The sequence below is a fragment of the Callospermophilus lateralis genome, chromosome 12 (assembly GCF_048772815.1).
Source record: "Callospermophilus lateralis isolate mCalLat2 chromosome 12, mCalLat2.hap1, whole genome shotgun sequence".
In the NCBI taxonomy this organism is placed as follows: Eukaryota; Metazoa; Chordata; class Mammalia; order Rodentia; family Sciuridae; genus Callospermophilus; species Callospermophilus lateralis.
In genome coordinates, this window is record NC_135316.1 from 73,339,154 (window position 1) to 73,362,780 (window position 23,627).

The 23,627-nt window shown below is 34.2% G+C and overlaps 1 protein-coding gene across 3 annotated transcripts in view; it reads left to right on the top strand.

The window, feature by feature from the left end:
- Positions 1–23,627, top strand: part of Rb1 (RB transcriptional corepressor 1) — a 148,012-nt gene that overhangs the window by 93,037 nt on the left and 31,348 nt on the right. Inside the window, exon 1 of one of the 3 annotated variants that reach the window (XM_076871939.1) lies at positions 11,178–11,201. The exons of the other annotated variants lie outside the window; for them this stretch is intronic. The gene's annotated coding sequence lies outside the window, so the exon portion shown is untranslated. Of the gene's footprint in view, positions 1–11,177; positions 11,202–23,627 lie in introns of those variants that run through there. 3 annotated transcript variants of the gene reach the window in all.

Below are 23,627 nucleotides of genomic sequence, written 5' to 3' on the forward strand. Positions count from 1 at the left end.
GGAAATACTGTGGAACTGATCAAAACCTTAAATTATTATCTCATTAAAAGTTTTGAAAGCTATTATTGGAGTTGTATCTAAAATAACATAAAGAATAGGGGATGTTCCAAAAAATAAAAAGGATGAGAGAGTATGTGAAACTTAAGCTAAAATTTATTTTCCTGTTCAAAAGAACATGTTGAACAGTAGTATTTTAAATGTTAGAGAGGACTGGAAATGTAACACAGTGGTAGAGTACTTGCTTATTATGTATAAGGCCCAGAGTTTAATTCCCACTACTACACACACATACACACAGCTTAAATGTAAGAAAAAATTCTTCTTTGTTTACTAGTTTTGAATGAAGCAAATGTTTGCCATGGTGAGATGTGAATCTTTTGAGTTCTTTTCTAATTTACACTTATGAAAAAAGCAGTTTTCTCATTTGGATTCTTTTGAAGCCAATTTATTTACAATATATTTTTTATTCAGGTTTAGAAACAAAACATTTTCAATTTGATAAATGGACATTTTTAGTTTAGGTAGACAAAATATGAATATATTTATTTTCTATGAAAAGATCTTTTAGACCAACTGGAAAATTTATTACATTTTTGACAAATTTAGTATTACTGTAAGTCTGTTGATGTCTTTTGGAAGTGACTTAATTGCCTGTTATTATTGTAGGTAATACTTTATGTTACTTTTTACTGGAGCATTAGTCATCTACGCAAGTTCAAAGGACTAAACCTGTTTGTAGAGTTGGGTGGGAGTAAAAGAGGAAAGATTTAAAGGATTATTAATGATGATTAATGAGCAAAGTAAAAGTGGTTGGAAATGGTGGCTAAAGCAGATACAAGCAAAGAAGGTAAAGGAAGTTAAGAGGATCAGGAACATTGTTGTGGTGTAAGATTTAAAACTTGAGTAAGCACATTTATCTCTACTACACTTTAATTGTTACTTCTTCCTTATTTATTATTTATTTTCCTATCTCTGCTTGTTCCTTTTCCCTCAGCACCACCTCTTAAAATCCTATCATATTGTTCTGTCGAGTTTTCTCAGTCCTTTTTGTACTTCTGTACTCTGCTTTGTCTTGCTTTTAAGACATTCATGCAATCCACTTCAGATTTAAAAACAAAGAAATAATTGCAGGACAAAACATATCAGTAAGTTTTTGCACAGAATAGAGATGAAAGTTGGGTTAGAGTTGTGGCTCAGTGGTAGAGCCCTTGCCTAGCATGTGTGAGGCACCTAAGTTCGATTCTCAGCACCACATATAAATAAATTAAATAAAGGTTCATCAACAACTAGTGTGTGTGTGTGTTTATAGAGAGAGAACTAATTTTTATATATATATATATATATATATATATATATATATATATATATATATATATATATATATATGATAGATATGAAAGTCTACCAGTACAGTAAAGGGCATTCAGAGCTTTATAGTTGAATGAAAATTTCAAATTTTAGGTCTTATAAGCTAGAGCCAATTCTGGTAACAATTTCTTAGTGCAGTCCCATTAAGTATAGCCATGTTGCCTTGCTCAGCCAAAATTATTTGAGTGATTATTTTTCTCTGTTCTCTCAAGAAAATGGCATAATCTATAACTATTCTGAATTCCTAGAGTTGAGAATGACGAGATGGGTTTCAGTTTCCAAAAACTACTTTAGAAACAGCAAAGCATATAGTGAAAAGAACCAAAATAAATAGGTCTTAAATGACCTGGATTCTAATTCTAGCTATTAAAAGTTAATGTGACTTTAAGCAAATAATTAACTATTATATATTTGTAAAAAAGAGAGTATTGAATTCGATCTCTGGAATTCTTTTTAGTTCTTAGATTTCTTGATAATTTAATCTTCACACAAATTTTGAATGACAGAACAAATGATGAAGAAACAAATTTAAGAGTTGTGACTTGTCTAGGATTACAGTGAGTGAAATGATGGTGAATAATGAAGTCAGAACTAGAAACTCTTAAGTACCCAACCCAGTTCAATATGTATGTTTGTCAGATGAAGAAATACAACTCTGTAAGTACATGCCTAAAGGGAGAATAGGAAGTACTCTGAACTTGAAATTTAAAGTCTTTGATTTCTCAATTTGGGCTTTACATTTGGTAGTTTATGCTGAACTATACAATGAATACAACATGCCTTTCTGACCTTACAGTGGTTTTCAGAACAAAATTAAGTGAAAATACATCTTGATTTTAAATCTCTAAAAAATACTATTGTAGATGAAATAGGCTATAATATCTTAGTGTTACAGAGGTAAAGAGGATTGTAGGAAGACAGAAGAATAGATTTGTTTTCTTGACAAGTAGAGTTTCTGTGCTTTTTATATTCAAGATGAAGAAGTGGCCATTTCACACATTTTGACACTGAAAATGCACAGCAGACTTGAGTCTCAGACACAGACACGGTCTTTCTGAGTTTGTTTAGTAGTTAACACATTAGACTTAGTACTCTCAAACGTTGGAGGAAGCATGGGATTCTAAATTTTAGAACAAAAGTAGCTTTTCGCCCATTACAATGCATTATTTATTTTCTTTAAGTCATTCTGCTCTTCTTCCAATCACTCAAGTACAACTGGGGAAATCGAACAGGTGAGAAACATATTCCTAAGGTTTTTAAACATAGTTGATTATTGCCAGAGCTGGAACTAGAATTCTAGTTTCTTTACATTATTCAGGTTTTCCTACTATATATATGTAGCTTCCAACTTTTTTTTTTCCCTGACACAAAAATCAGAAATTTGGTTCATAGCTTAGGTGAATATTAACAAATAGGAGATTTTTAAAATATATGTAAGTTTTATAAATGTTTTTGAAACATTAAATTTTAATATTATGGCCACAATTTAGTCTGAGGAATTTCCATTTATCTGTAGATTAAAATAATATGACAACCATTCTCATTTTTAGCTTCATCTTCATTTATTTAGAAATTGTTTGCATTTGTACATAGTATTGTACCAAATTTTATACAGAGGATAAAATATATCTGTTTTTTAAAAATCATTAGAACATGGTTTTCCTATGAACAGTAAAGTTAACATCTTATTTTTATATACTTATATATTTTTATGGTACTGGGGATTGAACTCAGGGTTCAATCAAACATGCTAGGCAGGCACTCTACCACTGAGCTACATCCCAGCCCTTTTTACTTTTTATTTTGAGATAAAATCATCTACTAAGTTGCCTAGGCTGGTCTAGAACTTCTGATTCTCCTGCTTCATCCTCCCATGTAGCTGGGGTTACAGGCATGTGTACAGCTAAATTTAACTTTTTGCAGCATAGTTTATTATCAGAAATTCAGGTATTTTTCAGTTTATTTCAATAAGCATTTATTGACTTAAAAAAAAAACTTTACTGAGGGTTGGAGGTAGAGTAGGATGGCTCTGTCAGAATGCTTCGGAAAGATGAATACTGGTGTCTAGAAAGCTATTCTCTGAAATACCTAAATTTTTTTGCTCCCAGTATTGAAATTATATACATATAAAAAGTCCAGGCATGTTTGCTTCTAGATTTATATTACTAGTTATACATATTAGTGTAATGTTATGACACATAAGGGCAAAAAAAAAAACAACCACAAAACAGTTGTTTTTAATTAAAACCAAGTTCAGTCAGGCATTTAGTACATGCCTATAATCTCAGCTACTTGAGAGACTGAGGCAGGAGGATCACAAGTTCAAGGCCAGTCTGGGCAACTTAGTGGGACATTGTCTTAAAAAATAAAAAGAGGGGCTGGGGATGTGGCTCAAGTGGTAGTGTGCTTGCCTAGCATGCGTGAGGCACTGGGTTCGATTCTCAGCACCACATAGAAACAAAATAAAGATATTGTGTTCACCTAAAACTAAAAAATAAATATTTAAAAAATAAATAAATAAAAAGAGCTGGGAAATGTAGCCCAGTATCAGTATGCAAAAATAAATAAACAGAAAATAAATAAATAAAACCAAGGTTCAATGCTTTGAAATGACTCAGAGGCAAGTTTCTAAAAATTTTGTCATTACATTAGTTGTGTGTGTAAGTCTGTAAAAGGTGTGAGGGGATAGTATAAACTAGAAAAATTGATTCTCTGGTTCCCAGATTTCTTTGCAGGAATTGTCTTTATTTCCTCACCCCACACATAGTGAAAATCCTAAATATGCATTATTGGTGTGATTTACAGAAGAACAAAAACTTGGAACTCTACTCAAAAAAAAAAGAAAAGGAAAAAAAAAAACTTGACCCTACATATAAAGAATTTTAACAAGTACATTTTATATGTTTAAATTCAAACAAAATGTTTTGAGGAATTATGTGTATCATTTAAAAATTACTTCCTGTTCAGCTTTTTCAGTGCACTTGTACTAATCAGATAAGATGCTTTCTATATCAACAGCAGACAGCTGGAAAATGTAACACACACACACAAAAAGACTCAATTTAGAGCAATAATTAAGTAAAATACTTTAGAAATAAACTTAATAGACAAAGTGCAGGGTCTAGATGAAAACAAAGCAAGACTACAAACCTCAAAGGCCATTAAAGAGCACTCCAGTAGGTAACAGGTAGTTTTCCTGGAACAAATCTATAAATATAAGGCTAATCCAGTAAAAATTCCAAAACATTTTTATTGAATGCCCTTTTAATTTTGTTTGCCTACAGAAATGTATAAGTATGTAGGTTATATAACTTAGCAGTTTCATTTCTAAGAAAAATTCTTCCCCTCCTAATTTGCATTCTTATCAATAGTAACTGTTTCCCCATACCATCACATAAACCAGACAATTATCAGACTTTTAATAGGTCATAGGTAGTATCTTATTTAATTTGCATTTTTAAATTTATAGTGTGAACCCAAGAATGAACCCTAAAGATTTAGAACCTCAGGGAACTTAATATATGACAATTTTAGCACTTCAAATCAGTGAATAAAAATGTGGATAATTCAATAAATGCTAATGGGACATTAGTATAACAATTTGGGGGCGAAGGGAAGTAGATTCTAACTTATTCTAAAATAAACTCTACCTATATCAATACTTTCAATAAAAATTACTCCATTTTAAAGAGTGACACCAGCCTGATAGAGTGGTCCACATGTAATTGTAGCTATTTGGAAGACTGAAATAGAAAAATTTTAAGTTTGAGCATGAGCAATTTTGTGAGACCCTGTCTCAAAGAAAAATTTTTAAAACAGGGCTGGGGATATACTTTATTGGTAGAGATCATAAAGCTCTAGGTTCAATTCCCATTCCTGGTTTTAAAAAAAAAAAAAAAGTGACTCCTTTAAAAGTCTAGTGTTTGATGGCCTGCACCTGTAATCCTTGCTACTCAGAAATCTAAGTCAGGAGGATCACAAGTTCCAGGGCAATTTAGCAAGATTCTGCCTCAAAATAAAAAGTAAAATGGACTAAGGATGTCCTTCAATTGTAGAATGGCCCTAGGTTCAATACCCACTAACACACACATACATACAAACAAAAGACAGAAGCACATTTGAAAAATAACAGTAGGGCTGAGGATGTAGCTCACTGGTATAGCACTTGCTCAGTGTGGGCAAGGCCCTGGATTCAAGTTCCAGCACTTCAAGAAAGAATACTAAAATAACAGAGTACTAAAAGCTTCCTCAGACATAAGGTCTGAAGATTCAAGGCAAAGATATAGGTTTTCAACAATGAATCTGCTGAGAAAGAAATCAGGAAAACAATTCCATTCACAGTAACTAAAACAAAACAAAACAAAAAAGACTAGGAATAAATCTAACCCAGGAGGCAAAAGACCTCTACAGTAAACACTATACATTATTAAATAAAGAAATTGAAGAAGACCTCAGAAGGTGGAAAGACTTCCCATGTTCATGGATAGGCAGGATTAATATTTTTAAAATGGACATACTACCCAAATCAATATACAGATTTAATGCAATTCCAACCAAAATACCAATTACATTCTTCACAACTAGAAAAAAACAATCCTAAAATTCATTTAGAAGAATAAGAGAACCACAATAGCCAAAGCAATTCTAAGCCCAAAAAGTAATGTTGGAAGCATTACAATGCCTGACTTAACCTTACAGAAAACAAAAACTGCATGGTTCTTGCATGAAAACAGACCCATAGACCAATGGTATAGAACAGAAGACAAACAGACAAATCCACATATCTGTAGTTATCTGATCTTTGATGAAGCTGCCAAGAACATATATTGGAGAAAGAGAGCCTTTTAACAAATGCTGCTGGTATAAATGATTATCTGTATGTAGAAGAATAAAGCTAGCTCTTTATCTTTCACCCTGAACAAAAATCAACTCAAACTGGATCAAAGACCTAGGAATTAGACCAGAAACTATGCATCTCCTAGAAGAAAACAGGGTCAACATTCCAGCATACAGGCATGGGCAAGAACTTTCTCAATAGGACACCTAAATTACATAGTTATATTGTGTGTATGTATGAATATGTAACAACAAATCCCATCATTATGCATCAATAACAATGTGGGGGGAAAAGAAGATATAGGTTTGACTAGTTTTTTTAAACAACAGTATTATAGAAAATAATGACAGATATTAATAAGTGGGATGGCATCAAATTAAAAAGCTTCTGCACAGCAAAGGAAACAAATAGGAATGTGAAGAAAGAACTGACTGAGTAGGAGAAAAATCTGTGCTAACTATTCTTCTGACAGAGGATTGATATCTAGAATATATAAAGAGCTCAAAAAAAACTTTACACCAACAAGCCAAATAACCCAATGAATAAATGGACAAATGAATTAAACATACTTCTCAAAAGAAGAAATACAAATAGCCAACAAATATACAAAAAAAAGTTCAACATCATTAGCAGTTAGGGAAATGCAAATCAAAACACTGAGATTTCATCTCACATCAGAATGACAGTTATCAAGAATATAAACAATAATAAATGCTAGAGAGGATATGGAGAAAAAAACACATTTACACTGTTGGTGGGATTATAAATTAGTACAACCAGTATGAAAATCAGTACGGCGGTTCCTCAAAAGACTAGGTATGGTGGAACTACCATATGACCTAACTCTGCCACTCCTTAGTATTTACCCTAAAGAATTAAAGTCATCATACTATAGGGAAACATGTGTACCCATGTTTAAAGCAGCACAATTCACAGTAGCCAAACTATGAAAATAGCCTAGATGTCCATCAACAGATGAATGGATAAAGAAAATGTGGTATATGTACACAATGGAGTTTTATTCAATCATGAATAAAAATGAAATTATGACATTTGCAGGAAAATGAATGGAACTTGAGATCATTATGTTAAGCAAAATAAGTTAAACTCTGAAGGTCAAGGGTCGTTTGTTTTCTCTTATTTGTGGAAGTTAGGAAAGAGGAAAAGAAAGTTGTGGGGGTGGGGATCTCATGAAAATCAAAAGGAGATCAGTAGAAGAAAGGGACCAGTGGGAGGGAGGAGGGAAGGGCTGGGAATTGATACTAGCCAAATTACATAGTTATATTGTGTGTATGTAGGAATATGTAACAACAAATCCCATCATTATGCACCAGTAAAAATGTTGGGGGAAAAAGAAGATATAGGTTTTACTAGTTTTTTTTTAAACAACAGTATTATAAAGTGGGAAAAAGATATCGGTCTTTTGTACTGTCATTTATGTAATATTTAAATGGCACATTTTATATTAAGAAATCTGTTAGAACAAACTAACAAAAGTTAACAATTCATTCCCAAATGGAAAAGATCTAAAGAAATTTATCATTTTTGTCTTTAAAAGTAATTTTCAGCCATGCACGGTAGTGCACACCTGCAATCCCAGTGGCTCTAGAGGCTGAGACAGGAGGGTCACAATTTCAAAGCCAGACTCAGCAACACTGAGGCGCTAAGGAGATCAGTGAGACCCTGTGTCTATATAAAAATACAAAATAAGGTTGGGGTTGTGGCTCAGTAGTTGAGTGCCTCTGAATCCTGGTACCAAAAAAAAAAAAAAAAAAAAAAGTAGTTTTTAGAACCCTAATTTAGCCCTTTTTTTAAAGCACAAACTTTTGTTGATATTATTGTCTTAATTAAACATCAGTAGATCTTTTTGACCTGACCAAAAAAAAGGTTGCTGGATTGTTGTCCTGGTCATATACTTAGGAATATAGAAAGGATAGTCATATTAAAAATCTTTCATGTTGGGTCTGGGGTTGTAGTTCAGTGGTAGAGCGCTCGCCTACCATGTGCGAGGCCCTGGGTTCGTCCTCAGCACCACATAAAAATAAATAAATAAAATAAAGATATTGTGTCCAACTACACTGAAAAATACATATTAAAAAAAAAAAAAAATCTTTCATGTTGTGAGGGGTTGTAGCCAAGTGGTCAGGCCCCTGGGTTTGATTCCCAGCACTGCACAAAACATACTTTTCCTGCTTATGTTATCTTCATCTCTGTTTCCAATGATGTTTATTTGTTTATTCAATAGTGTATATTGATTGAGTGCCAACTGCATGCCAGATTCTTTTTTAGATGCCAGGAATATAGCAGTGAATAAAAAAAAAAAATCCCAGAGTTTATATTTTACATGGGAAAGACAAGCAGTCAGTAAATAAGCAGTTATACAATTGGTCATGTGGTGATAAGTTCTCTGAAGAAAAATACACTTAGGAAAAAGGAGGGTGGTTTTTATTCTTCTGTATAGAAGATCAGAGAAAACCTTATTGCTAGGATGGTGGCACATGCCTGTAATCCCTGTGGCTCTGGAGGCTCAGGAGGCTCAGGCAGGAGGATTGCAAGTTCAGAGCCAGCCTCAGCAACATAGTGAGGCCCTAAGCAACTTAGTGAGACCCTGTCTCAAAATAAAATATAAAAAGGCTGTGGCTTAGTGGTTAAAGAGTTCCTCTGGATTCAATCCCTGGTACAGTAAAAAGACTGAGGAGGACAATGACCTTGCTTATAAGGGGGTATTTGGATACTTGAAAGAACTGAAGGAGTGAATCATGTGACTGTCTCAGGAAATTAGCCTTTAACTGATGAACTTCTTTAAAAGGCCTTCCCCATTCTGTTTCCAGCCTCACTGCCCATAGATTCACTCAGCAGATTTGTGTCCTCAGAATTTTCATGGCAATTGGAAAACTTTAAATAGCATTTATAATTGATAAAATTCTGTGCATCTACTTCTGATTTTTGTTTTGCATGACACTTCATAAAGTAGGAGCACTTACTTTGTTTTGTTTTTGGCTTCTTGATAGTATTATTCAAACCTAAATACAGCCAGTAGCTGTCATTTTTTAAAGGGAGCCTCAAGTCAATGGCTTCATTTCAAGTCAGATCCCACCCTGACTTCTGTTCTTCCTGTTCTGTGACTTGGCTTTTGTCTTTTACCCTTTGATGTTTTGGATAGTACCCTGTTATCTCAAGAGTTTGAACTTTCTTCTTCTGAATTCAATTTCCCTAATATCAGAGACAGCCTATATCTATTGTCTTCTGTCCTACCTATGCTTGGGTGAACATTCAGGGTCTTAAATGTATTAATATTTAGCTATCATAGCTTTTCTCTGTGATAACATGGTATTCTAATTTTGGATCAGCCTTCAGATTCTGTGTCTGTCCTTAAAAGACACAACCTTTAGCCTTAACTCTCATTTTCTGACACATGATCTTTACCCAATCCTAATGGTCTTCCTGGAACTGTGACTCCACCTTTCTTTGACCTACTCCAGTACTTTCTAAGCATGTATGACATCATCCCATGCGATTTTTAAAAATTTTCCCCAGGGAGAAATTTTTAACTTTTTTTTTCTTGCTTGCTACTGGAGTTTGAACCCAGAGGTACTTTACCATAAGCTATACGCTCAGCCCTTTTTATGTTTTATTTTGAGACAAGGTCTTGCTGAGTTGCTTAGGGCCTTGCTCAGTTGCTGAAGCTGGCCTCAAATTTGCCATCCTTCTGCCTCAGCCTCCCAAGTTGCTGAAATTACAGCTGTGTGTCACTGTGCCCATTGGGAAAAAATTTTAGAATGATAATCTAGGAAAGATGTCACTGTTAAGACTCTTAAAAATCAATAAGAGAAACAGTAAAATAAGAAAGAAAAAAGACTGATCTTATAAATCAGTTATTATTTTCCATTTTTAGTTTCAGTCTTTGCTATTGTGCTTTGTATTATCAGAGAATAATACTTTAAAGATTTGGAAGGGAATGCTGCCTTTTCTTTTTATGTGCTCTAAAAAGAACAGTTCCTACTGTGTCTTTTTAAACCGTGCCTTACCATAAATTTCTCAAAGTGATTTTAGCCAATTTCTATTCTAAAGAATATGAGAAATTAATGAATAAGTTTCTGACATGAACATACATATAAGCTATGAAAGCCTCAGTACCCTATGGCATATGTGGCATGAACCTGTTTGGGATGCATTCACTTCTTAAAGACTAATCTTTTTTTGAAAAAGTGTTAAATGCTTTTCTGTTTAAAAAAGGATACTTAGGTGACTAAGGTGATGAGTTCATGGTAATGTTTGAACATGTTATATTTGGGGTGTTTGCAACATATCCATGTGGCGATGTTTAATATCCAATTAGAAATGTGGATCTGGAACTTGAAAAAAAGTAGTTTTAGTCAGAAATATAGATTTACTCTGGGGTGGTGGCATATGCCTACAAGCCCATTGACTTATAAGGGTTGAGACAGGAGGATCACAAGTTCAAAGCCAGCCTCAGCAACTTAGTGAGATCCTCAAACAATTTAGCAAGACCCTACCTCAAAATAAAAAGGGCTGGGGATATAGCTTGGTGGTAGAATATCCTAGAGTTCAATCCCAATTATCATGCCCCCCCAAAAAAAATAAAGAAAAAGAAATGTAGATTTAGAAGTAATATAGATATGGTTCAAACCATGATAATGGCTCAGCTGGTATATACATTGGCAAGAGGATATGGAGGAATATCAGTATTAAAGGACCAGTGAAGTAAAATAGAAAAGAACTATCAAAAAGTTCAAGGCCTTCCAAAAATTTTTCTATTTTGTGTTCTAGTTTCCTTTTGCAAGGCAAAACAATCTTAGAATCTGGCTTAGAATAGTGTACAAACATTTCCTGTAATGTAGGTCCAATAATATTCCTTAAAATATTCAGAAAACAATAGCAATTCCTGCTTACCCACTTCCCCTATTGTTAAGTTTTCTACTAGCCTTGCAGACCTTGTACTTACTTGGATAATCAGCATCTCTTTTAGGAGCATGTGAGTTGATAGCCTCTCTAGAGAGGTTTAAGCTTGCTTTAGAAATGTATGCTAATTATGAAAGGTCATTTAGAATACACTTACAGTTTCTTCTACTTTTTCTGTCAATATTATCTATTCAGTAGGATTTACACTAATCTTACTGACAGTGAGAGTCTGGTTTTCTTCACAAGATTAAGTAGCAAAACAGAGTGAAGTGTTGTACAGAGAACAGCTACAATTATGCTGACAGTTAATTTGAGTAGATAAGTAATGACATGAGGCAGCTTGCCTGAGTCTAGGAAAAAAGTGCTCCCTGTCTTAGATGGAAACAGTGCTATAGAAATTCATACATTTTACTTCCAAAAATTAAGTATTCAATTAAGTCTTTTATTTATAGTTCTTTTTAAAATTGATTGCTGTGTTATCTATTAGCAACTTAAAATGACGTTTATTAGCTGACACAGTTTCTAAAGGTCAGTTGTCTAGGGGCCACCTTACTATTAGTTTTGGCTCAGGTTTTCTCATTAGAGATCCCTAAGTTGTCAACCAACTGCAGTCCCTAATGCGGTTGGCAGTTCTCAGTTCTTTACCCACTGATGTTCAGAGGCTTAATTTCTTTGCCACATGGGCCTCTTTATAGGGTTGCTTATTTCATGGCAGCTGCTCCTCTTCCCCCAGAGCAAGAGATCCTAGAGAAAAAGAGTGCCTAGAATTGAAACTATAGATTTTTTTACAAGCTAATATACAAAATGACATGCCATCATTTTTGTCATATGCCTTAGAGATTAACCCTGGTACAGTTTGGGAGTGGGCTATACCGGGTGTAAATAATCAGGGTCAGGAATCATTGAGGACACCCTGGAAGCTGGTTGCCACCATTTTCATTCAGAATCACTTGGAAAGCATGATATGTCAATTTTCTTATTGGTGCTTTGTTGTATTTAATTAAGTCACAATATGACTATGTTATATGTTAACATTCTAGAGATATTTACTAGGAGTGTTTATGTTAGGCACTAGGATTTTATTTTAAGGAGTTTCTAAAAGTCCTATTTTGGACCCTGTTAGTCACTGCTTTAAGAATCCTTCAACAAGTTTATCTCTTGCTGATTCCTTGATAGCAGTCCATATTTTAGCTTTATGGAATGAATAATTTCTGTCTTAAGGCCTTAGTTGCCAGGTGCCAGTCTAAGCATTTTATAATAATTATCTCACTTAATTGTCAGAACATCCCTGGTATGGTTTTGATGTGGTTTGGCCCCAAGGATTTATGTGTTGGAATCTTCATTCTTAATGTAGTAATGTTAAGAGGTAGTAGAGCCTATTGAGAGGTCATTGGGGGCGTCAGCCTTGGAAGGAATTGATATAGTTCTCATGGAACTTTGAGTTTAGTTCTCATTAGATGGTTATTATAAAGAACAATCCTGAACCCTTCTAGTGTTCTGGCTTCCTGTCTTGCTATGTGATCCCTTCTTTTCTCATGTGATACCATCTGCCATGAGGTAATGTAGCCAGGCAGGCCCTCACCAGAGTCAGCACAATGGTGTATGTACTTTTAGACTCCAAAAATGTGTACTAAACAGGCTTCTTTTCTTTATAAGTTATCCAGCCTTAGGTATTTCATTCTAGCAATGAAAAATGAACTAATGCAAGCTCTGAGGAAGTATTATTTTTCTTATTTTATAAATGAGCTACATGAAACTACTCTAGGGCTACAATTTTCCTTCTCTTTCTCTGAGCCCTTAATTCTCCTCTTTTTAACTTTTATTCCTCCTTTAGGATTCATCTCAGATATAATTTTTTTTAAGTTTTCCTGAATGCACCCTATTTAAATTAGGTGTTCTCCCTTGATTTCTGTTGTGCCCTCTGCTTCTTTTTATTATGGTACTTACTACTTTCTATTGCTATTTTGTATTTACCTGTCTGTTTTATTCATTAGCTATAAACTATAGCATAAGAATTAAAAAACAAGGACTCTGGAGGCAAATGTGTTGGGGCTAAATTCTGGATTCAGTGCTTACTATGACTGGACAATTTACACTTCACTTACTTTTCTTCTCTTATAAAATCATTAAAAGAAATAGTACCTTTTCCTACAGTTTGTTATGGAAATGAAATAATGTAAGTAATACATTTGGTGCTATACCTAGCACTTAATGTTATCTGTAAACTCTTCAAGGCAGAACTATTGATTGCTTATTTTGTGCATGTACTGTCCCTGTTTTAGACTGCTTTTTGTCACTGTGACAAAATACCTGAGAAAATTAACTTAAAAGGAGGAAAGATTTATTTTGGCTCAGTTTCAGAGATTTCGGTCCATGGTCATTTGACTCCATTGTGGTTTTTTTTGTTTGGTTTTTTTTGGGGGGGTTTGTTTGTTTTTGTTTTTTTTTAAGAGAGAGAGAACTTTTTAATATTTATTTTTCAGTTATCGGTGGACACAACATCTTTATTCTATTTGTATGTGGTGCTGAGGATTGAACCCAGTGCCCCACGCATGCCAGGCAAGTGCGCTACCGCTTGAACCACAACCCCAGCTCTGGCTCCATTGTTTTTGGACCTATGGTGAGGTAGACACTGTGGGAAGCTTGTTGTGGAATGAAGCTGCTTACCTCATGGCAGCCAGGAAGCAAAGAAAGAAGAGAAAGGGCCAGGGTCACAATATCTTCTTCAAGGGCATTCCCTTAATAGCCTATTTCCTTCCACTAGGTCCCACCTCCTAAAGGTTCTACCACCTCCCGCTATTGCCTCAGGCTAGTAACCAAGCCTTTAACACATGAACCTTTGGTGTACATTCCAAATCCAAACTCTAATAGTGCTAAACCTTTTGTGTGTGTGTGTGTGTGTGTGTTATTTAATTTTCACAACAACCCAACAACCCTAATGGTAGATACTATCATTAACATGGTATTCCTCTTAGCATCTCTACATGAATGGGTGAGTGAATGAATGATAGATGGAATTGTGAGGGTGGAGCCAATTGTAGAGGTAGACAACATCATGGAAACATGATAGTAGGCAAAGAAAGTATGAAAGAAAAAAAGGAACATGTCTTACCTCCTAGTATAGTAGCTAACAGCACAAGATCTAGGAACAGGTAGACTTGGGTTTGAATCCTATTTGCTAGCTATATAACATAGGCATATTTCTTAATCTATATGCCTCTGATTCTTTATTTATAAAATGCAGATAATAATAGTATCTATTTTATAAATGTATGAGGATTAAATGAGATAACATATGTAAAATATTTAGCATAAAACATGGTATGTAGTACCTGCTCAATAAGAATTAAGTAATACTCTGATTAAACTGAGAAAATCATGACAAGAATTTTGGAAGTGAGGGAAATAAAATAGGATTGTAATGTAATGTGTTAATTACGCGTGTTAGAAAGATCATGGTTTTTCTTCCTTACGGGAGAGTACCCTCACTGATTGACACAAAATTTGTGTCTATGGGTTACAGGCAAAGTTAAAAATTAGTTCTCATAAACTAAAGTTAATAAGATAGTTCTTATATTCTGCCTTCGTACCCTATCATTACTTGAACCAAAATGCTGGGAAATGGAGAACGAGAAGTGCTCTGCCAGCAATTAACTGTTATGATTAGGGACTATCTGTGTTTCACAATACAAACTGTACTTTTACATTTGACAGACCTCAAATTTACATGGGTTATTAATATTCTCGAAAGCAGAATTTGAGGAAGGCTTGTGAGAAGGTCATTTGAAATGTATGAAGAGAAGAAGCAAAGCTGTTACAACAATATTGCTATTTAGGAAAAGCTAGTGAGTCTCTTTTCAGAAATTTATATCAGAATAAGAAAAATACAATTAATAGTTCTTAAGCACATGAGAAATATATACATACACATTTGTGTGTATACACACACATCATCATCATCTTTATATGAGAGAAGTGGTAGAGACAGGTTTAAAGAAAGATAGAAGGTACAATTACTAAAGAACTTTTCTAAAATGTAGGTGTCTTCCCTTCCTGAATATATAAATATCTTGTGGGGTAAATGGATACCTGGCATGTGTGTTTAATAAAGCTTTCTTGGAGATGCTGATATATACTGCCCTCCAAATAAATTACAGGCCATGTCAGAAAGTAGGAGTTTACGTTACAAAATATACTTGAAAACTAAAGCCAGATGTTCTAGAAAATGTTGGTTATTTTTCTTGGAGCCCTGGGATAGAAGTGGTTAGGATTTGAGAGGCAATCTAAGCTGTGTTTTACTGGGCAAAGAAAAGGGAAGCTGGAGATAAGGAAGACATTTTTTTGTTGATGGTCTTTTGCCTGGTTTGGGCCCTGATAATTTTCATTTACCTATGGACAAATAGCTAACACATACTTCTTTATAACTTATATTCAAATGTTCATGGTTATTCATACATACAGCCTGGTAGGAGCTTGACCCAAAGTTTAATTTTTTTTTGGTTAACATTCAGTATTATGATTTCATGTTTACAGAGACTGCTTTGCCTTTGTTTCTACTGTCAAAAGAATTTATGATCAAAGGACAGAGTCAATGTTAGTTCTGTGATTTGTTTTTAATAAGAACCATCATTTAAAATTATAATTATACTCATAGATACAGGGTTTTCTTTATTAAGGGAAAAAAGAGACATCTCTCAGACTTGTTTGACTTTTTATTCATTTTCAAAAAATTTAATGTATTCATAATGAATAGAAAAATGAAAGGAGCTTAGAAAATAATCTTGTGGGGTAAATGGATACCTGGCATGTGTGTTTAATAAAGCACCTAATTATCATAGAAAGCAATTATAAACTTAAAATTTTAAATTATTATCTTTATTGCTAAGAAAAATGCCCTATATATTTTTAAATATTTTTTTTAAGTATACATGAACACAAAAATCTTTATTTTGTTTATTTTTATATGATGCGAGGATCAAACCCAGGGTCTCACAAGTGTGAGGTGAGCGCTCTTCCGCTGAGCCACAACCCCAGCTCAAAATGCCCTATATTTTAATATTCAAAGTTTATAATTAAAAAGTGAGAAAGAGCTGGGGTTGTGGCTTAGTGGTAGAATGCTCACCTAGCATGTGCGAGGCACTAGTTTGACCTTTACCACCACATAAAGGCAAATAAATAAAGGTATTTTGTCCATCTACAACTAAAAAAATATTAAAAAAAAAAAAGTGGGAAAGAGAGAAAATTCCTGCAGACATTCTAGGCAAGACACAGGTTGTTGATAGTCTAAGCTTAAAATTAACGATTAGATTATCTGAACTCCTATAACACTGTCTTAGTCTGTTGAGTCTTCTATAACAAAATACAAGAGACTGAGTAGCTTGTTAACAACAGATATATCTCATAGTTTAGAAGGGGAAATATAAGATCAAGGCATAACTGTTGAGAGCCCAATTTCTTTTTTATAGATAGTATCTTCTCACTGTGACCTCAAATGGTAGAAGGGACAAGGGAGCTGTCTGAGACCTCTTTTATGAGAATGCTAATCATGAGGGGTGTTTTGAAACTCAGTTGTACCTGGAGAGCCATATGCTACCTTTACATGGCAGGTTTCTTGTACCCATTCAAACTTTGATTTTAAGCCTCCAAGGCAGGAAGGGCTAGGAGGTTTCCAAAGCCAGAATAGGTGTAGAAGTAGTAACACATGCATATCAATAAAAATCACTTGCCAGGAACCCAAATCCTGCCAATGACCACATTCCTTCTATTTAAGATTTATTTCAGTTTCAGAATTAGAAAACTCAAGGATTATAAAATCTTGAAAACTCAAGAATAAGTGCACCTAAACATAGAAACAATGAAGCTGAAAGCCAGTGAAACACTGGAGAAATGTTTACTAACAATTCTCTTTTCCTTTTTTTTTTTTGTTTGTTGTTGTTTTTTTGTTTTTGTTTCTTTCAGTGCTGATAACCAAACCCAGGGCCTTGTTCATGCTAGGCAGAAGGGTTTTTGTTTTGTTTTGTTTTGTTTTTAATATTAAATAACACTATATGATATTCAATCAATAAACAATTTTTAAACACACAATGTGGGCACTCTGAATAGTTTAAACGTGCCATGATATTTGCCATTGTGGAATAATATATGTGAGTGAAGTGTACCCATTAGATTCCCATAGGCAAAAATCTGGTGATTTTGATTTTCTGGTATAGAGGCCCTCATTAATAGGTAGAAATTATTCAAGGAGCATTGCTTTTAATGGAGATCTTTTAATTGTAGGATGTTTGTTTTTTAAAACTTATTTTCACATCTTAGTCATGGGCATTCTTAATAGATAATTTGAGGTCTCCTCCATCTGCAGTGCAAGCATGTTTATTCCTAACCTTTGAACTATAAGCTGCCTTTCATGTGCTTCCCCATTCAGTCATAACCTTCTCTTCCTTCAAAATTTGGCAAAGCATCCTTGACTTACATCATGTTCAGAAATGCTAGCTTCCTTTTAAGAACTTTCATGCCCTGTTCCCCTTTTAATGTCTGTTTCTCACACTGTATTAGTTCCTCTTATAGTATTAATTCCTCCTACAGTATGGATTTCTATTCATTTCATAAATATTCACTGTTCTTTCATAGCCTTTTCCTGAATTTGTCAACTCATGTTTATTTCCTTGCTTGTTACTGTCTGTCTCTTCCCATGAGGTCTAACCACCATTTGGATAGGAACCACCTGTTTGTTCACCACTGTACCCAGTGCCTGGTATATGGTAGGCATTTAGTAAATGTTTGATTTTTAGTGGATAATGGCTAATTGATAAAAATAAATATCAAACCAGATGTGGTGGCTCATGCCTGTAATTCCAGCTACTTGGAAAACGGAAGCAGTGATTCACAAGTTTGAGGCCAGCCAAGGCAAGTCAACAAGACCCTGTCTCAAAAATAAAATGTTAAAAAAAGGGCCAAGTGTAGCTTATTGGTAGAGCACTTGCCTAGCTTGCATGATGTCTTACATTTCATTTCCTGTACTACCAAAGCATATTAATAGTAATATTGGTAATAACTTTCACTTTTACTCCAGGTTCCCTAAAGCACTCCATTTTATTCTACTGCACTTAATTTTTTTAAAAAGTCTTCTATTAAAATTCTCTTTAAAAAAAGTCTTCTAAGTAATATGCATTTTGAAACAGTTCATATATTTCATGGCTAAGGTGCTTATTTTATGCTTGATTAGTATTTGAGGGAAAAAACATGGAGGAAAGGAGTAGGTAAAAGGAATAGATTAAAAATATGATTTTAGGTATATTTAAATAAGAAATTTCTACTATTAATCTTATCCTCACTTTAAGACAGAATTAACTTCAGAGAACTTAGAGCATTTTAAGCTTATCACTTCATTCATTTATGCAACAAGTGCTTATTGAGTCCCTACTGTTTGCCAGGCAGTTTTATTTTTTAATTTTTTTATGTATATAACAGTTTATTAAATTCTATTTTCTAATGGCAAAGACATCAAGACTAACTAAGAGACATGCATGAATTAAAATTTACATAGATTCTCAAAATAAGTTCTAGCAACATGAATTTGCCCTCACATTCATCCTATATTTTGCAATATATTTTGTTCAGGAAGCCTTTAATTTTAATATTTAGTATATTTTAAACTGTTACCTGAGAAAAATAACTTCAGTTCCTCATAATATTTTCCTAATAGTTTTAGAAGTGTTTAACATCAGTAACAAAAGACACTGAACTATCAGAGAAACTAAGTACTCTAAAATTCCAATGAGTTTCTTTACTATTTTCACTTTCAGAATGAATTTAATTGCACATTCTCAAATTACATATGACACTAAAAAAATACAAGTAACTTCAATATCCCTAAAATGATAGTATTTGAAAGATCTAAATCAATTTCACCCATGCAAACAACTTTTATATGTATTAGCAGTGTAACAGCATTTTATAACACAGAAGAAAAAGCAAAGATAATCTAAACATTTAGATCTGTGAAAAATATTGGAAAAAATAGGTTTTAAAATGCTTTTTATAGTTCCCAAATACTCTTGATTTTGACTCTAGTCTACAGAACAGGAAAGCAACTGCAAAATACATTTTGGAAACATGATGCGATTCTCAAAGACAAGATAATTCAACAAATTTTGACAGTATTTTTTAAAAAGGACTTGTCATTGGGAAAAGTCTGCACATCCAAGAACCAAGATGTGTAATATTTGTGATAATTTAAGTAATATTTTATGCTTATACTATGCCCTTTATTCAGGATGTAAAGCCCAAAGAAGAGAGTGAGAAAGTGAGAGGAGAGTGAGAAAGGGCATTCTCTACATATTTAAAGAGTAAACTGAGGCACAGAAACTTTGCCCAAGGCAAGACAAAAAGTTAGATTTTTAAATACAAAATGATCCAGAATTCTACATATCCAGTTCCTTAAAATACAAAGTTTTGGACTGTCTTTAGGGCCTTCAGATTATTTTATTAAACATTAGTAAGTTTCCAGCATGCCTAAGAACTGTGATAGGTAAAACCTATAAGCTTTCCATCATATTTTAAAATAACTGATACAATGAATAAGAACATTAAGCAAAACTACAAAACTGCTTTTTAAAAGGAAATTTAAATAAATGAGATGTTTTGAGGGCAATTCTGAAAATTCTTGCCTTAATTTTTCTTCAGCAGGATTTTACAACTATCTGCTACATATTGCCAACATTAATGTAGGGACCACAACTATTCTTTACTTAAATGTTTGCCTTCTAACCTTTCCTCTCGAGATCTCTTATCTCTTAAGTTAACTTAGTTTGTTATTCATTGAAAACAAAATGCTAAGAAGGTTTTGTGTAGGTACAAAATGGTTAATGTTGAGTTCAGTCAGTTAATCTCTGATATTAACTTGCTTTGTTAAGCCAAGATCAAGATGTATGAGGAAGAAATCAAAACATAATAAGCAGTTAAAAGTGCAAGAAATATAAGACAATAAAAACAAGATACATTCCAAAAACTAATCCTAAATTTAAATCTCTGCTTCATTCAAATACTAACTTGACCTTGAAACATGTAAGTTACTTTACCTAAGTACACTGGATGGGCATATAACTAATGTCAATTTTAGTTGCTTTGTACTATCCTGTTCGGTCTATGTCCATGTGTGTATATTTTTTCTTTTCCTTTTTTGTTGTAGTGCAGGTGATTGAACCCCAGTCCTCATGCATGTTCCAACATTATATTCCCAGTCGATAGAGAGTCCGTAGAGCCATATTCCCAGTCCAGGTGTGTAAATATTCTTAAAATGGTGATTTTAAAATTTGAGGGAAAGTTCCCAAATTGCTTTGAGAAGCTGTCTTGCTTCAGAAATACACATACATGTGCACATGCAAAGAGTGCTTGTAAATATCAATAAACTACTGTAAATCACAGCATTGTTGATGCAATGGGATTTGACAAGAAAATGTTCATATTGTTAATAATAATGTAAGGAATACTCTTTTCAAAAGCAAGAGGAAAAAATGGTGACCACAGCCATTCATTCATCTGCCTCTTTTCCTAGCTCTAACAGTGATTTGGTTGATTCAAATGTGCCAGGCAGTTTTAAACATTGAGATTACTGATAGGAACAAAACAGACAAAAGCTTTCTTTTCTGTCTCATGTATATCTAGTGAGGGAGATATAGTTCATAAACAAGTAAACAAATGAATACATAATATAATTCAAAGTAGCAATCTATGCTGTAAGGAAAATAAAGCAGAGCGAGGGGTAACAAATAGAGGAAATTAAGCTCTCTCAGACAAGATGTTCCGAGAAAGCTTTGTTTAGAAGGTGCTGTTTATGGAGATATGTGAATAATGGAGTGGGTTGAGTCCTGGGAAGCTCTGGTCAAAGAACATTCCAGACAGAGAAAGCAGCAAATACAAAAACTCTGAAACTGGAAGCCTCATGTCACACTCAGGGAATAGAAAGACAACCAGTATGGCTGGAATAAGTTAAGAGTGGTAAAGAGGGAGATCTAAGAAATAGCAAGGGGCCAGACCTCCAGTGGTGTTTTACAAACCAAAGTAAAGAGTTTAGATTTATTCTGAGATGGGATTAGAGGATTTTGAGAACCAGGGATAGTAGGGAGCTCTGTTGAAGAGAATTGGGAGTAGAAGCAGGAGTAGAAGCATGGATGTGGGTTTATAGGATGCTTTCGCCATAGTACAGGCAGGAGATAATAATGGCTTAAATTCTAGCAATGTAAAAATAATTAAACTTGGAATATATTTTGAAGTTAGAACCAACATGCCTTGCTTGGCAGATTGGATAGTAGAAGGTGAGAGAAAGAATAATTAAACACGACTTCCTGTTTGTTTTGTTTTCTTTTGTTTTATTTGGGCAACTGTATATGAGGAATGACTTAAGGGTATGGGAAAGCCTGGGAAGAAGCAGGGTTTTGTTTGTTTGTTTGTTTGTTTGTTTTTAGTATAGAGGGTGATTAGTTCATTTTGTAAGTAGACATCAGGTGGAGACATTGAGTGAGGTGGAAGAGGGCAGATACTTCTAAAATAATCTTTCAAGTCTATCAGCATCTGCCAAATGGAGGATTGTTTACTTTTATGTCCCTACTTCCTAGTACTATATATGTAGAACCTGGTACAAAATAGATACACAACAGGTCCTAGGTGGGTGGGTGGGTGGATAGATAACGAGGCATACATTTACACATTTGAACAAATACATTGTCCTTTTTGTAGTGGCAGTTATAGATATAAATAAGAATCAACCATGTTACCAAATATTTATTTATGTATTTATTTGTTTATTTTTCATTACAATCCTTATTACACATATAGAGCACTATTTTTCATATCTCTGCACATACAGTATTTTCTCGCCAATTTATGCCATTATACATGTACTCTTTTTTTTGCATTACAATTCTTAATACACATATATACCACCGTTTTTCATATCTCTATTTGTATATAAGGTATGTTGGCCCCAAATTCAAATCTTCATACATGTATTTTGTATAATGATGACCATCACATTCCACCATCCTTGTTAATCCCTTTACCCTCCCTTTCCCTCCCACCTCTCTTCCCTATCTAGAATTAATCTAATCTTCCCATGATCTCCCTCCCTACCCCACTATGAGCCACCCCCCTCATATCAGAGAAAACATTTGGCATTTGTTTTTTTGGGATTGTCTAACTTCACTTAGCATTATCTTCTCCAACATCATCCATTTACCTGCAAATGCCATGATTTTGTTCTTTTTTAGTGCTGCGTAATATTCCATTGTGTATAAATGCCACATTTTTTTAATCCATTCATCCACTGAGGGACATCTAGTTTGGCTCCACAATTTAGCTATTGTGAATTATGCTGCTATAAACATTGATGTGGCTGTGTCTCTGTAGTTTGCTGTTTTTAAGTCCTTTAGGTATAGTCTGAGAAGAGGAATAGCTGGGTCAAATGGTGGTTCCATTCCCAGCTTTCCAAGCAATCTCCATACTGCTTTCCAAATTGGCTCATTTATGTGTTTTTTGGTGCTAGGGATTGAACCTAGTGCCTTGCACATGTTAGGCAAGAGATCCCACTAAGCTACATGCCTACCCCTCAAATATGTATATAACATTCTGTGGCAAGTACTGTACCAAATGATTAACATGTATTAACTCACATAATTCTCATAATACTATAATTTAAGTTACTATTATCATTAGTATCTCGATAGTTAAGAAAAGTGAATCTTAGTGAGATTAAGCAACTTGCCTGAGGTCAAGTAGTCAATAAGCAGCCAGTGTTTGAATCCTTTCAAAATGGCTATCGTCTGTGTTCCTGTCTATTTCACTATATTAATTTCCATTTTCATGACATACTTATTATCATAAATCTATATTCACATATCTCTATGATTATTTGTGTTGGAGGGATGAACTAATAAAAAGTGATACTTGCATGAAACGATGAGGGTCTCCTTCCATTTCCATGCAATTTCCCTTCTCTCTCCCTTTCCCTCCCACCTCTCGTCCCTGTTTAATGTTAATCTTCTTCTCATGCTCTTCCTCCCTGCTCTGTTCCTAGTTGCTCTCCTTATATCAAAGATGACATTTGGCATTTGTTTTTAAGGGATTGGCTAGCTTCACTTAGCATAATATGCTCTAGTGCCATCCATTTTCCTGCAAATTCCATGATTTTGCCATTTTTTAGTGCAGAGTAACACTCCATTGTGTATAAATGCCACATTTTTTTTTATCCATCTATTGAATGGCATCTAGGTTGGTTCCACAGTCTAGCTATTGTGAATTGTGCTGCTATGAACATTGATGTAGCAGTATCCCTATAGTACGCTCTTTTAAGGTCTTTAGGGAATAGTCCAAGAAGGGGAATAGCTGGGTCAAATGGTGGTTCCATTTCCAGCTTTCCAAGGAATCTCCATACTGCTTTCCAATTTGGCTGCACCAATTTGCAGTCCCACCAGCAATGTACAAGTGTACCCTTTTCCCCACATCC